This window comes from Aegilops tauschii, chromosome 7 (assembly GCF_002575655.3).
Source record: "Aegilops tauschii subsp. strangulata cultivar AL8/78 chromosome 7, Aet v6.0, whole genome shotgun sequence".
Taxonomy (NCBI): Eukaryota; Viridiplantae; Streptophyta; class Magnoliopsida; order Poales; family Poaceae; genus Aegilops; species Aegilops tauschii.
Window position 1 is genome coordinate 328,388,030 of NC_053041.3, and position 16,460 is coordinate 328,404,489.

Below are 16,460 nucleotides of genomic sequence, written 5' to 3' on the forward strand. Positions count from 1 at the left end.
AGCTCGATGAACGGGAAATGAAAAGAGACACGGTTGTTTACCTAGGTTCGGGCCACCTTACGGTGTAAGACTATACTCCTGCTTTGATGTGAATTAGCCTCGCGAGAGGCTGGGGATGAACTAGTACAGAGGAAGAACAGGCTCAGGAGGTCAGTTCTTGTGTTGGTGTGAGCTAGTGGTGGCTAAACTATATTTACAAGTCGTCAACCCGTGCAGATGCACGGGCTAGCATATTTGCAAATGTGTTGCATACATAGCTGAAAATTGTGAGCAATATTTAAAGTAAGTTAAAACTTATAAGCATTCATAATACATAAGCCTGTTTTTTCAATCTTAAACAAAAAAACATATTTTTTATGTCCTAAAAACATTTATAATTATAAATCATAACTGGGGCAAGATGCGCAATTGAAGAAAATGCCCTCACACTGTATGCACAACTACTGAAGGAGTACATTTAACAGAAACTACACAATACACAGTGATGTTAGTATCGTTCAAAAGGAGGAATGCAAATGAAAAAGTCTTCAGCAAACTCAATCCATCAATTTTAAATGATACCATTCATTCTGTTCTTTGGGCATGCAACAGAAGCGATGTTGTGTTATTCCATCCGAGACAGCAGCCTAGCACCACACAAAGGACAACAGGAGGCCTTTCTCAGCCTAGATTGCGAGAGAAAAATAAACAAAGAAAGTGTTTATTTGTGATGATTTTGCTCTAGATGGACTTCATGTGTGGAAAAGCTCAGGCAGAGTTTGACGCACCTTTATTTTTTCGAAGAAACGGATGCAGCATCTCTCAGCCCCCTCCAAAATCTTGCAAAGGTACAAATATGCAAGTTTTCATAGATAAATGTGTATTTAGATAACTTGCTCCAGCTTGGTTGCCATAGTCCAATTAGAGAATATTTTGAAATCATCTCCATGACAACTAATCATCAGTTAATAATTTAATTTTAAAGCAGGTCCAGAAAGAAGCAACTAATTTATGTTCACATATTTCTCTCGTCTAATAGTAAGTAGCAAGCTAGACAAAATTAGCCTCAACAGCGGATGCAACTATTTCTCACGGCCAAGGATCATCTTGTAAGTAGGGGAAAAATTGAAAATAATGCAAGTCATTATTTAAAAGCGTATCCAGGTAGACCTTTTAAGAGGCAATACGTTAGAACAATCATGAGTATCCATCTACGTACTAATTAAATATCACCTCATAGACTCATAGTAACTGCATATAACCTGATAATAGCCTTTTTAAGAATATTTTGGGTCTCGTCACATGGTGAAGATAGCTAGCTAAACCGTATATGTAATATAAAAAGAAGTTCTTCAATAAAATTAAAGCAGATGTTGGCTAATATAAAATTAAATGAAAGTATGATTTATCCAAGTGTTGACGTGATAGCAAATATGACAGGGCCGTATATTTCTTATAATAGGTATATTATTGGTCGACACTAATGGAGACTGCAAATATACAGAGCATCATCCCTACCCACACTTAAACAGGAGTAGCGACAATGTTTTTTTCGTATGATTATATGTACAAAAGTGTCAAAAAAACATCGTGGAGGCTTACAAATCCAATCAGTATTCATCTCCAGTTGTGTGACCATCTTCTGTCTTTTAGATCATATTACTCCACTTACTAAGGAGACACATACCAAACTGAAATACTCTAGCTATGCAAATCAAGATTACAATGGGAGATCAATGCACAAACACATAGGCTGCATTTTTTGAGAGAAAAACATCCACCAACTCAACCCCATCAATGCTTCTCTAATCACAGATATGACTACTCCTCTGTCCACACACACACACACAATAGATCTGTACGTGGATTAGAAAGGGAAAAAAAGGTATATCGGCAATACATACAGAAGTGGGGATCTCAGCCCCCTCCAATAGCTAGTGATCTTGCAAGGTAAAAATATGCAAGTTTTCATAGATAAATATGTATTTGGAAAACTTGCTCCAGCTTGGTTGCCATAATTCAATTAGAGAATATTTTGAAATCATCTCCATGACAACTAATCATCAGTTAATAATTTAATTTTAAAGCAGGTCCAGAAAGAAGCAACTAATTTATGTTCACATATTTCTCTCGTCCAATAGTAAGTAGCCAAAATTAGCCTAATTTATGTTCACATATTTTCTCGTCCAATAGTAAGTAGCCAAAATTAGCCTGAACAACGGATGCAACTATTTCTCACGGCCAAGGATCATCTGGTAAGTGGGGAATTTTTTTGAAAATAATGCAAGTCATTATTTAAAAGCGTATCCAGGTAGACCTTTTAAGATGCAATACGTTAGAACAATCATGAGTATTCATTTATGTGCTAATTAAATATCACCTCATAGGCTCATAGTAACTGCGTATAACCTGATAATAGCCTTTTTAAGAATAATTTTGGGTCACGTCACATGGTGAAGATAGCAAGCTAAACCGTATATGTAATATAAAAATAAGTTCTTCAATAAAATTAAAGCAGATGTTGGCTAATATAAAATTAAATGAAAGTATGATTTATTCAAGTGTTGACCTGACAGCAAATAAGACAGGGTCGTATATTTCTTATAATAGGTATATTATTGGTCGACACCAATGGAGACTGCAAATATACAGAGCATCATCCCTACCCACACTTAAACAGGAGTAGCGACAATGTTTTTTTTGTTTGATTATATGTACAAAAGTGTCAAAAAAACATTGTGGAGTCTTTTTTTTCATGGTAATACGTGTCTCATTCATATCATAAAGAACAAAGTACAAGTCACGTAAAGACCGACATGACAAAACTGAAAAAATAGCAGAACATCTCTGAGCTTGACACCAACGCCCGTCACCTGCCTCCGGCACCACCACAGTAGCCACCGAAGAAAAGAATGACGAATCACCTTCTCACCCGAGCTCGACGCGGCTCCATCACTGATATGCAGCTTTGCGGACCTCCAAGGTGGCTCACCAAAAGTGAAGCCCTTACCGTTGAACGAATCAGACCGGGGCAACACCCCCGACACGCCATCGAACTCCAGATCTAGCACCCCACCACAACTAAAACACCAAAGGAGGAAACCATATATGCTATCCACGAACCACGAGCCCAGCACATGCTCCGTCTTTCAGATGTTGTCGATGCAGACCACAATCTGCATCCGCTCCTGGACTACCTCCCAAGCTCCGCGCCGACGCTGGAGCAAACGCCGTCACAACGGCGGAGCCCGAGGACACAGGTCCACCACGAGGATGTCGCCGCCGCCACACCATCCTTGCTTGAACAGACTGGTTTCCAAATCCATCCCCAACCATAGGACCGATGGCCTCATCAGGGAAGGATCCGAAGAATCTTTATTCAACGTTGTCATCGTCACCGCCGAAGCAAAGACGATTAACAACCTAAAAACCTAGACTACGAGAGTAAAAACGATCCACACGCGTGGATCCGGCGGCCCCCCTCACCACCGACGACCGAGGTCGCCGGCGGAGGGGAGCCGCCGGAGAGCGGCGTTGGAAGATCGGCCTCCCTGGGCGGCGGCTAGGGTTCCAGCCGCCAGGGACGAGAGGAAAATAAGGACCCACGGTAGCCACCTGGCCTGCCAAATCCCTTTAACATTGTGGAGGCTTACAAATCCAGTCAGTATTCATCTCCAGTTGTGTGACCATCTTCTGTCTTTTAGATCATATTACTCCACTTACTAAGGAGACACATACCAAACTGAAATACTCTAGCTATGCAAATCAAGATTACAATGGGAGATCAATGCACAAACATGTAGTCTGTATTTTTTGAGAGAAAAACGTCCACCAACTCAACCCCATCAATGCTTCTCTAATCACAGATATGACTACTCCTCTGTCCACACACACAACAGATCTGTACATGGATTAGAAAGGGGAAAAAAGGTATATCAGCAATACATACAGAAGTGGGGACTTGAGTTGTATATGCAAGGCTGCAAGAGCATAAGCAATTTAGTGTGATATATAGTTATGTCATACTGCATGTTGCTAGTACCTAAAATCATATGACATTGAAGATGAAGATTCTAAATCTTATTTGATATGGGGATATATAATTAGGTTGGTACATAAATTTCTGAATACTAATTTGTGCATGGCGGAATGCCTAATACAATAATTTGGTGAAAACTGATTTAGGTAACTTTATTTAACCGGTAGCAATCTAGCGCCAAGACAGCGCACTATTTAAAACTATGAGAAACATCAACTAATTTCATTAGCTAACACTACTGTTAGGAAATATTAGGTCAAGTAAACTAGTAAATATCTTTAAACTTCATCTAAATATGAGCGCGACATGCGAATCTTCATAAAGCCCCATGTAAGCATCAAAGTGAACTTGTTGTCCAGTATTTACTTTATGTTGCAAAGACCATAGACCTAGTGCAAGGATTGTGTCGTGCCGCTTGAGGAGAAGCAGATCAAATCTCTATGCTGTTCTTTGTCTCATACACCAATCAATAGTATTATTGCTGATAGATCTAAAAAAACTGAATGTTATTTTTCTCCATGTTAGATATAAGCCAATTTGTGGGGCTATTTAATGAGTTCAATGAAGTGTAAAATGCAGAAGGAAATTTATGAATAAGGGGACACTTGCCTATATGTTTGGGGCAGAGTGTAGTTTCTCCACTCTACAGCCTTGCAGGTCACCACGCCAACTCAATCTGCTTCAGACAAAGTATGGTCCATACAAAATATGCTCCGTTGCATCAACTATGTTCCCACTAACCAATTGATTCACTGATTATATTCTGAAAAGGCAGCATGCTGGGTGAAACAGAGAGGATTTAAAAATTGGAAAGGAAAGGGATCATAGGTGGCTGGGACACTGTATTAACAAATCGAGTCCATCATGTACTCTGAGCCTCTGCCCTTTTTCAAGATCAATGCACAAAACGGGCCAGTCACAAGATTATGTGATATACTTCTAGATCCGACTGGGGAGGAGCTACCATGTACCTTACATGGTTTATAAATGGGCAGGTAAGCGGGCATCCAGGCAACCCTGTTGCTGATGGAAGCACCTTGCGTGCGTTGCTTTGGGGAAAACCTGATCCGAGATTCTTGGCTAGGACGCCGACGGCATAGCTCTTAACTTTTTTCCCTTCACATGCATATCTGACTTGAGAGATCTAAGGAGGATATACCTGCAAAAATATTACACAAAACAATGACCATGCTTAGCAGGAAAAAAATTGAGTAGAGTGTAGTACTTGAATAGTTGCATAGTAGAGTACAGTTAGGGCCATAACAAAGATAAGACCTTATATGTGTGCGATATAGAAAGAAATGGAGTGTACCTTTAAGGAATAAAGTTTTGCCAGAAAACATATGCATGTACAGCTCGTACTTGAAGCTTACTGTGGATGTCCAATAGTTCTAAAATCTGACTACCAGTTGACCTAACAACAAAAGTGCACAATTTAGCAGCTAACACATGAAAGAATATTTAAACTCCAAGCATCGTACCTCCATTAAATGGCAGGACGATTGGATATGCCATGGAGATAATCCAAGATTTAGCATGTACTCGAGAGAAACACACATCCTTCAATTCTGCTCATATGAAAAGACATCAACGAATTAAGTTGGCCATGAAAAGACACTAATTCGGTTGGCTAACACATGGCAACATTGGAAAACATATATAATTCAAACCTCCTATAAACATCAAAGTGAACTGGCTAGCCAAAGGAAGGCCTACCATGCAGATTTTGTTGTGCCACCAGAAGCAATGCAGTTATGCAGACCACACCAACTTGCATGCTCCACCTTCCAACATTATACAATCGAGTCAAGACCCTTATGGATACACATGCCATGTACACATCCCACTTATTTTCTTGCCGAAACATTAGGGATAAAGCTAATTGTATGCTTCTGTCTACTGTGATGAATTGAAAAGATGGAGAATAGAGTAGGGATCTTGGCGCCAACAGTCCACTGCAGTCCCTTCACTCTGCAACCTCACTGACTACGACGGCCGCTTCCTTAGCCGCTGCATCAGCCATCCTGTGATTGATTCAGTAATTGGCCTAAAAGATTTATGTTGGCATGCTGCATATTTGTCAGAACTCGAAATATGAGATATTATTTATAGAATAAAAAAGAAAAGGGATTGGGGAGATGAGATTACACCGTGAATCTGTGTCCCTTTTTCAGATCAATTGATGAGTTGATGGAAATCTTAAGCTCAAGATGTCATTGATATGAGATAGAAAAGGATTAGCAAGAGGACCTACAACCGTTGCCAGCAGGAGGCGCCCTCGCGGTGCAGTCACCACAGCGCGACGACGGGCGCCAGGGACGGCGGGACCGTGCAGTGCTAACGCGCCCCACCATGAGCGTCAGGAAGGAATCGGCGGCGGCATCACGGGATGGCGGCAGCGGTGGCAGGGTCGACATCGTGGGATGGTAGGAGCGGCGGCGGCGACATCGTGGGTTGGCGGCGGCGACGTATACGTCGAGGAAGCCAAACGAGCCGGACTGGGAAAGAGGCTTTTGGTGCCGCTGTAACGTGACTGGTTTCTACTCCCTCCTTTCCAAGATAAATGACTCAACTTTGTACTAACTTTAGTACAAAGTTGGGTCATATATTTTAAAACGGAGGGAGTAAGTCCCTAACAATGGGCAATTATGGACTCTATTTCTTTTTCTTTTTGCAGGCTATGGACTGTATTTCTTGACAATGGAAAATTATGGACTCTCTGACATGGTTTGCATTGATAGTTTCTGGGCCTTTTGAGTGATTATTAATATTATTGGCCTGAATTTAGAAAAAAAATGGACTTCAATTTTTTCCCATAATTATATGAGTAGATCTGAACCGTAATAATTAGGTCCCACCAGATAAACGGCTTCTAATTTCTATGGTAATTTCTTGGGAGTCTTTAATTATTATAGATATAGATATAGATAGTGGCCTCGGTCCTCTTACTCCAAAACGAAGGTGGGAGGGATCCCACAACGGACAAGTTTGAAGGGAGACAAGTAGTACATCTTATCCTGACGAAAGTTGGTCTTCGCCTGCAAAGCTTCTGGAAGTGATGCCGTGGTGGGCTCGGCAATGACATCCGTCTTGGCGGTCTTGGTCTTGTAGCACAGGAATGAAAACCTTTGGCTGATTTCTCGGGACTCCGCGCCTACGCTTGCCTCCTTAGCACCAAAGAGGAAACCTGCTACCCTGCGCCCGCCTGGCCGTGGTCGTCATGGCTTACATCATCTTGACCTCATGAGTTGGGAGCTCGCATAACAATCTCCACTCCTCAAGAGCCAGCCTAGGGAGGCCGCTCCCTCTGGAGGTCTCGGCGTCGTCCGCCTCGCGAAGCTTGGCCCCTAGTGAGGATCTTGCTTTGTCGATGTTGAAGATGGGCCGTACCAGGCCATTGATGGAGCCACGCCATGGGCCGCAGGCAGGCAAGTCTGGGTACCCTGGTTCCCAGAATGCCGACAGTATTCATTGTTTATTTTTTATGAAAGCTATTTTCTCCACTGTTACGACGGAGGAGTGTGAAACACGGCAGCAGAGTGAACTTGGCATGTGCACAACTCCATCCTTCCTCATGTACCATAGTGTTGACTATAAGGTTGGCTATAAGGTTACAACTTTTTCTCACTTTCTCTCTATCTATTTCCTCTCAAATGTTTTTTACCTTCTTTTTTAAAGAAACAATTATTTTTTTGTACCTTTGTTTTTTAGAATTAGTTTTTTATGCCTAGAAGCACGTGTAGAGACGGGCTCTTGTGGAGCTCACTCCTTAACTTTTTTAATGCCTCTCTCTCCTCCACATAAGCGTGCTTATAGCCCAGTATTGTACTTGCTATGAATGCGGCCAGCTGGTGTCTAAGGGGGGAGCGTGCACGGGAGGGGGAGGGCTTTTCTGGTGGGCCAGGGCGGTCAGATGCGGGCTTGGAAGCGATCCGGACTCCCACATGGCCTACCTCACATTATCACCATATTGCTTGGAGTCCGTGCGCGGCGGGCGGGCGATCTCTTCTCCCTCCCCCATCTCTCTCTTCTCAGCCGACGCCCGCCGAGCGATTAGATATCGGCTATCGGCTATCGACGGTTTATTCAATTGCTGTCCCACATGTCAGTGAAAATGCGAGATAACGCGTGTCCCCTCTGGTGAGCGGTGTGCGAGCCAGACTGTCAGGGGTGCGACGCGAACGCGACAGGCGTGCTTTAAGTGTGCCGCCTTTTCCTTTTGAACTTGCAAAGCGTAACATTTTCGTGTGATCAATCGATATAAATCCAGAACAAAATGACGAGGGCGGGGCTTTCCCGCGCGTTAGGCTGACTAGTTTGAGTGATATGACGTGCTACAGTGCCGTCCACTTGCTCCATTTTTATGTAAGCAAGCGTCTACACTCTTACGTGGGAGGAGTGTGAAACACGGTATCTGTCCCCTGCAAAATAATAGAGCACTGTTAGCAATTATAGCATGATAGTTAGGGCATCTCCAGCGCTGACCCACAAATTTACACCGGTATCTGTCCGAGGACACTGATGCCAGAGGACTATCCAATGTTGCCCGCATACCTTTCAACAACTATATGATCTAACCGGACGAAATTCGTGCAAACAAAGCAAATTTCAAATTAACCAGATGAAATTCATTACATTTGGAAAACTTTTCCCATAAACTGGACGAAATTCATTACATATTTCGCACAAACCATACTAAAACCTACTGTAAACCTAATCTAAATGATCGCCAGCGCGCGACCACCATGTCCGGCCGTGAGCCCCATGATGAGGACATCAATACCATTGTTACACCCACAGCCCCTGCTGCTATACATACTGGACCAATTACTAGAGCTCGCGCATGCCAATTAAATTACCAGGTAATTTCGTTTCTTGGTAATGATTCTAATGTTCATGAGAATATGATGCTGCCTAAATTGGATACATTTGTTTTGCTTACAAATGAAGGGCCTAGCTTTGAGAAGGATGAACATTGGAGCAAGAACAAGCATGGAGATGATGGCATGCGCATGGGGGACAAGAACGGAGTAACAAGTGATGATTTCAGGACATTGAAGCCACCATAATGCGTGCATGAAGCCTTGGACGAAATATACAAGATGCTACTTTATAACTTTCGTCCAGAGGCTATTCTAGGTGTTGCGTCACCTTATTATTGGGCCAGGCCCATGTAATTTCGAAATACTTGAGTATAGGCTATTTTTAGAGTCCGTATGTGTGGGGAAACAAGAGATAGGGTTGGTTTCGGACCCCTTCCCCAAGGGCCACGAAATTCCCCCCTCTTCCTCCATATATACAGCCCTTAGGGCGTCGTTTAGACTTTGGGTTTTGTTTAGATTAAAAGTTCGCCATAGCTGCAACTTCGCGTACTTCGTTTGTGTTCAACGACCAGACAAAGGCGTCACAGAACCCCACCTTGATCAATAAAGCTTTCATCTTATATTCGCAATATCCAGATTGCAATCTCAGTTTCTTGCTTGTTCTTCGTTTGCTCGCAGGAAACAGACCCTCGTGGTCAGGTTGATCGTGCTCCGACGTGGTCAATAACCTCTCGGAGTTGGTTTAGCGATTGCTAAGGCGCGACGTCATCGCACGTTCGTAGTCGGATCGTCAAAGTCGACTTCCACCAAAGCGATATCCATCATCTCATCGAAAGACGGGACACCTTTGCCTCTATCAAGTGGTATCAGATTTCCAGGTTGCTCGGTGAGATTTTACAGTTTTTCGTAGTTTAGATCAAGTCTGTTCTTCATACCTACAGTCCACGAAAAAGCCACAAAAAAAATTAGGGTTAGTTCATCATATCCGAACCAATCTGAGCCTTTGCATAATCTTTTTAGGGTTTTTGCTTTGTTGAATTTGCGGTTGCATCGTCGTGTCAAGTTGCTGGTCTTAGAGTCTAGTCTTTTAGAGTTTCGAGTTCTGGTCATAAGTTGTCACGCCGCCGCCGCACCATCATCATCGCCTTGCCATCTACCACCACCAATCCGTATCCATATACCACCACCGATCCGTATCCATATACCACCACCGCTACCATATAGCACCACCGCTGCCATATCCTACCACCATATATCCACAACCAATCCGAGTTCTTTTCATATTTGGTTTGTTTTAGAGATCCATCTATTTTCCGTTTCGTGTTTCCTTGCCTGAGTAGGTCTCGAAAAAAAAAGAGTCTGGAGACCCCCGGGCAGTTTTTAGGCCAAAATTTCGGCGACCAAAAATATTTTTCCCTATCCTATTTTTAGGTCCCGGGGAGTGTTTTGAGACACTCGCCATCATAATGATTTTTTGTCGCACTTTCTCGTCGTCGCTGCCCTGATTTCCGGAAAAAAATTAGTCAAAAAAATTTTGTGCCTATCCTGTCAGTTTGACCTGGGAAGAATTTTGAGACACTCGCCATTATAGTGATTTTTCGCAAAAAAAGAGGCGCAAAAAAAAGAGCGCGAAAAAAAGAGCAAAAAAAAATTCCAGAGTGTGCTTTTCCTTTGTTTACGTGCAGCGCCGTGATTTTGTTAGTGTTCTAGGCTCGCGTCTCTAGCACGGTCTAGCCTAGGACCAGCACAGTACCGTCGTTGAGCGTTTATTCAACTTTGCATCTCTGTATTGATTATTGCTGACCATTTTTGCTACCATATTATAAGCCTTCCCAGCTCCACATACATCTACATCGTGCGTTTGACTCTCCCTGGTAATCGCTCTATCCAAGCTTTGAGAGTTTTGACTACAACGGTTGCCGATCACCACCTGCTGCTGGGTAAGAACTGGTAAGAATTTGAGATTCGCTTGAAGGATTTGTGACACATCACCATCACCACCACTTCCTAGTAGTCTGTAGGATCATATTCTTTTGTGTTTCTATTACTGCTAACCATGGCAGGATCACAAGCCGATGAGACTGATTGGGAGAACATGACGAACAAGGAGTTGCATGATAAATTTCAGCAAATGATGAGTGGCCAGGTGGGAGATGTGCTAAACAGATTTGAAGAGGCTATGGAGAAGATAGATGCCGTGGAGAAGTCGTTCGAGACAAAGCTGGATAACAAGTTTACTGAATTACTTAAGCGTCTTCCCCAACCACCACCAGCTGCATATGTCGCACCTCTACAACAACAACAACCACATCTCCAACGCCGCCTTCCAAATCAAGTGGGACGAGCACAGCGCGTTCCAATTGAGACTGGTCAAAATTCGGGTGCCACTGCACCTACTGTTGATGCTTCTTTGGCTCCTGCTACTGCGGCGGCTGAGGAGGATGACGATTATGCGGGCGATTATGAGGATGAGGTTGATCAAAATCAGAACTACGTGCAGCCACCAGCACGACCACCAGCAGGTCGACCTCAGGTATATATTCGCAACGGTAGGCCGGCACCACCACCTCAGGTACGAGATCATGACCATCTCCCTAAACTGAAATTGAATATTCCACCATTTGAGGGTAGATATGTTCCTGATATATATCTTACTTGGGAGCTAGAAACTGAACAACGATTTACATGTTTACAATATCCTGAGGAGAGACGTGTTCCTGCTGCTGTTTGTGCTTTCACTAGCTTTGCATGTGTTTGGTGGTCTGAACATTGTAGATTATATCCTGTTCCAGCTACTTGGGCTGCTTTGAAAACTGCTATGCGTACTCGTTGGGTTCCACCATATTATCAACGTGAATTACTTCAAAAATTGTAGCGCTTAAGACAAGGGAAAAATTCTGTAGAAGAATATTATCAGGAATTACAAACTGGCATGATTAGATGTGGTATTGTTGAGGAGAATGAAGCTATGCTTGCACGTCTTATGGGTGGATTAAATAAAGAGATTCAGACCATTCTAGAGTATAAGGATTATAATAATATCACTCGTTTATTCCATCTTGCTTGTAAAGCTGAACATGAAGTGCAGGATCGACAGGCATTGGCGCGAACTAACTTTTCTGCAGGTCGACCTTCATCATGGACACCACGTGCATCCTCTACTTCCACTTCACCATCACCTCCATCAGGTGCCACCTCCAGCCGTGATACAAGAAAGCAGGCACAACTACCACTCTCTGCCAAGAGCACACCTGCCGGGCCTGCGCAGAGCTCTTCTTCTTCCATGGCGTCAACATGGCACACAAGTGATATTATTTGTCGTCGTTGTAAGGGAAGAGGACATTATGCGAGAGAATGCAAATCTCAGCGTGTGATGATTGCTACTGAGGATGGTGGGTATGAGTCCGCTAGTGACTATGATGAGGAGACTTTGGCTCTTATTACACGTGAAGAACATGGTGGAGATGATTCTGAAAATGAGACGCAATACATGGCTCCTGAAGACGCTGACAGGTATGAATGTTTAGTTGCTCAACGTGTTTTGAGTGTGCAGGTCACACAAGCAGAGCAAAATCAGAGGCATAATTTGTTCCATACAAAGGGAGTTGTGAAGGAACGTTCTGTTCGCGTCATCATAGATGGAGGGAGCTGTAACAACTTGGCTAGCATGGAGATGGTGGAGAAACTATCTCTCACCACAAGACCACATCCACATCCTTACTACATCCAATGGTTCAACAACAGCGGCAAGGTTAAGGTAACACGTACTGTTCGTGTGCATTTTAGTATCTCTACATATGCTGATTATGTTGATTGTGATGTGGTACCCATGCAAGCATGTTCCTTATTACTTGGTAGACCATGGCAATTTGATAAAAATTCTGTACACCATGGTAGAAACAATCAGTATACTCTTGTTCATAAGGATAAAAATATTACTTTGCTTCCTATGGCTCCTGATTCCATTTTGAAAGATGACATTAATAGAGCTAATAAAGCAAAACAGGAGAAAAATAAGAGTGAAAATCAGATTGTGGCAAAAGAATTTGAGCAACAAATGAAACCTAATAATAAACCATCTAGTGTTGTTTCTGAAATTAAATTGAAAAGTGCATGTTTACTTGCCACAAAATCTGATATTGATGAGCTAGATTTCAACAAATCTGTTTGCTATGCTTTTGTGTGCAAAGAGGCATTATTTTCATTCGAGGACGTGCCTTCCTCTTTGCCCCCTGCTGTCACTAACATTTTGCAGGAGTTCGCTGATGTCTTCCCACAAGACGTGCCACCGGGATTACCACCTATTCGAGGGATTGAGCATCAAATTAATTTAATTCCCGGTGCATCGCTACCCAACCGTGCACCATACCGTACCAATCCAGAGGAGACGAAGGAGATTATGCGTCAAGTACAGGAGCTGCTCGACAAAGGTTATATACGCGAATCTCTTAGTCCTTGTGCTGTTCCTATTATACTAGTGTCTAAAAAGGATGGTACGTCGCGTATGTGTGTTGATTGTAGAGGCATTAATAATATTACTATTCGTTATCGTCATCCTATTCCTAGGCTAGATGATATGCTTGATGAATTGAGTGGCTCTACAATATTCTCCAAAGTTGATTTGCGTAGTGGATACCATCAAATTCGTATGAAATTGGGAGATGAATGGAAAACTGCATTTAAAACTAAGTTTGGTTTATATGAGTGGTTAGTCATGCCTTTTGGGTTAACTAATGCACCTAGTACTTTCATGAGACTAATGAACGAAGTTTTACGTGCTTTCATTGGACGATTTGTGGTAGTCTATTTTGATGATATACTAATTTATAGCAAATCTTTGGAAGAACATTTGGAATATTTACGTGCTGTTTTTATTGCTCTACGTGATGCACGTTTGTTTGGTAACCTTGGGAAGTGCACCTTTTGCACCGACCGACTATCTTTTCTTGGCTATGTTGTTACTCCACAGGGAATTGAAGTTGATAAAGCCAAGATTGAAGCTATTGAGAGTTGGCCGCAGCCCAAAACGGTCACACAAGTGCGGAGTTTTCTTGGACTTGCTGGTTTCTATAGGCGTTTTGTGAGAGATTTTAGCACCATTGCTGCACCTCTCAACGCGCTTACAAAGAAGGATGTGCCTTTTGTTTGGGGTACCGCACAGGAAGAAGCCTTCACGGTATTGAAAGATAAGTTGACACATGCTCCTTTACTCCAACTTCCTGATTTTAATAAGACTTTTGAGCTTGAATGTGATGCTAGTGGAATTGGATTAGGAGGTGTGTTATTACAAGATGGTAAACCTGTTGCATACTTTTCTGAAAAATTGAGTGGGCCTAGTCTGAATTATTCTACTTATGATAAAGAACTATATGCTCTTGTTCGGACTTTAGAAACATGGCAACATTATTTATGGCCCAAAGAATTTGTTATACATTCTGTTCATGAATCTTTGAAACATATTAAAAGTCAAGCTAAACTGAATCGTAGACATGCTAAATGGGTTGAATTCATTGAAACTTTCCCTTATGTCATTAAACACAAGAAGGGTAAAGAAAATGTTATTGCTGATGCATTGTCTCGTCGCTATACTATGCTTTCACAACTTGACTTCAAAATATTTGGTTTGGAGACCATCAAAGATCAATATGTGCATGATGCTGATTTTAAGATGTTTTGCAGAATTGTAAAGAAGGAAGAACCTGGAACAAGTTTGTCGTTAATGATGGATTTGTGTTCCGTGCTAACAAGCTATGCATTCCAGCTAGCTCTCTTCGTCTTTTGTTGTTGCAGGAGGCGCATGGAGGAGGATTAATGGGACACTTTGGCGTGAAGAAGACGGAGGACGTACTTGCTACACATTTCTTTTGGCCAAAGATGAGACGGGATGTTGAGCGTTTTGTTGCTCGCTGCACTACATGTCAAAAAGCTAAGTCACGACTCAATCCTCATGGTTTATATATGCCTTTGCCTGTACCTAGTGTTCCTTGGGAGGATATATCTATGGACTTTGTTTTAGGTTTACCTCGAACAAAGAAGGGGAGGGATAGCATATTTGTTGTCGTGGATAGATTCTCAAAAATGGCACACTTTATACCATGTCATAAAAGCGATGATGCTGTTAATGTTGCTGATTTGTTCTTCCGTGAAATTATTCGTTTGCATGGTGTGCCAAATACTATTGTTTCAGATCGTGATACTAAATTTCTTAGCCACTTTTGGAGATGTTTATGGGCTAAGTTGGGGACTAAACTGCTTTTTAGTACTACTTGTCATCCCCAAACTGATGGACAAACTGAAGTAGTCAATAGAACATTGTCTACTATGCTTAGGGCTGTTTTGAAGAATAATAAGAAAATGTGGGAAGAATGCTTGCCTCATATTGAGTTTGCTTATAATCGTCATTGCATTCTACTACTAAGATGTGCCCTTTTGAAATTGTGTATGGTTTCCTACCTCGTGCACCTATTGATTTGTTGCCTCTTCCATCTTTGGAGAAGGTTAATTTTGATGCTAAACAACGTGCTGAATTGATCTTAAAAATGCATGAGTTAACTAAGGAAAACATTGAGCGTATGAATGCTAAATATAAACTTGCTGGAGATAAGGGTAGAAAACATGTTGTGTTTGCACCTGGAGATCTTGTTTGGTTACATTTGCGTAAGGATAGATTTCCTGATTTGCACAAATCAAAGCTAATGCCACGTGCTGATGGTCCTTTTAAGGTGTTAGAGAAAATAAATGATAATGCATATAAACTTGAGCTGCCTGCAGATTTTGGGGTTAGTCCCACTTTTAACATTGCAGATTTGAAGCCTTATTTGGGTGAGGGAGATGAGCTTCCGTCGAGGACGACTTCATTTCAAGAAGGGGAGGATGATGAGGACATCCATACCATTGTTACACCCACAGCCCCTGCTGCTATACATACTGGACCAATTACTAGAGCTCGCGCACGCCAATTAAATTACCAGGTACTTTCGTTTCTTGGTAATGATTCTAATGTTCATGAGAATATGATGCTGCCTAAATTGGATACATTTGTTTTGCTTACAAATGAAGGGCCTAGCTTTGAGAAGGATGAACATTGGAGCAAGAACAAGCATGGAGATGAGGGCATGCGCATGGGGGACAAGAACGGAGTTACAAGTGATGATTTCAGGACATTGAAGCCACCATAATGCGTGCATGAAGCCTTGGACGAAATATACAAGATGCTACTTCATAACTTTCGTCCAGAGGCTATTCTAGGTGCTGCGTCACCTTATTATTGGGCCAGGCCCATGTAATTTCGAAATACTTGAGTATAGGCTATTTTTAGAGTCTGTATGTGTGGGGAAACAAGAGATAGGGTTGGTTTCGGACCCCTTCCCCAAGGGCCACGAAATTCCCCCCTCTTCCTCCATATATACAGCCCTTAGGGCGTCGTTTAGACTTTGGGTTTTGTTTAGATTAAAAGTTCGCCAAAGCTGCAACTTCGCGTACTTCGTTTGTGTTCAACGACCAGACAAAGGCGTCACAGAACCCCACCTTGATTAATAAAGCTTTCATCTTATATTCACAATATCCAGATTGCAATCTCAGTTTCTTGCTTGTTCTTCGTTTGCTCGCAGGAAACAAAC

At 42.3% G+C, this 16,460-nt stretch overlaps 1 long non-coding RNA gene across 5 annotated transcripts; it reads right to left on the reverse strand.

Annotated features, from left to right (window-relative positions):
* Positions 1-441: 441 nt before the first annotated feature.
* LOC109780441 (uncharacterized) lies at positions 442-6,551 on the reverse strand. Of its 5 annotated transcripts, none has more exons than XR_012188784.1 (7): positions 5,735-6,551; positions 5,500-5,586; positions 5,331-5,432; positions 4,990-5,177; positions 4,628-4,781; positions 768-3,880; positions 442-665 (listed from the first exon to the last, which is right to left on the reverse strand). It is a non-coding gene; the product is annotated as an uncharacterized lncRNA (long non-coding RNA). The 5 variants fall into 5 exon arrangements; XR_012188787.1 differs by having other exon boundaries at positions 4,628-5,177; positions 5,735-6,087; positions 6,276-6,550; XR_012188786.1 differs by having other exon boundaries at positions 4,628-5,177; positions 5,735-6,087; positions 6,273-6,550.
* Positions 6,552-16,460: the final 9,909 nt, after the last annotated feature.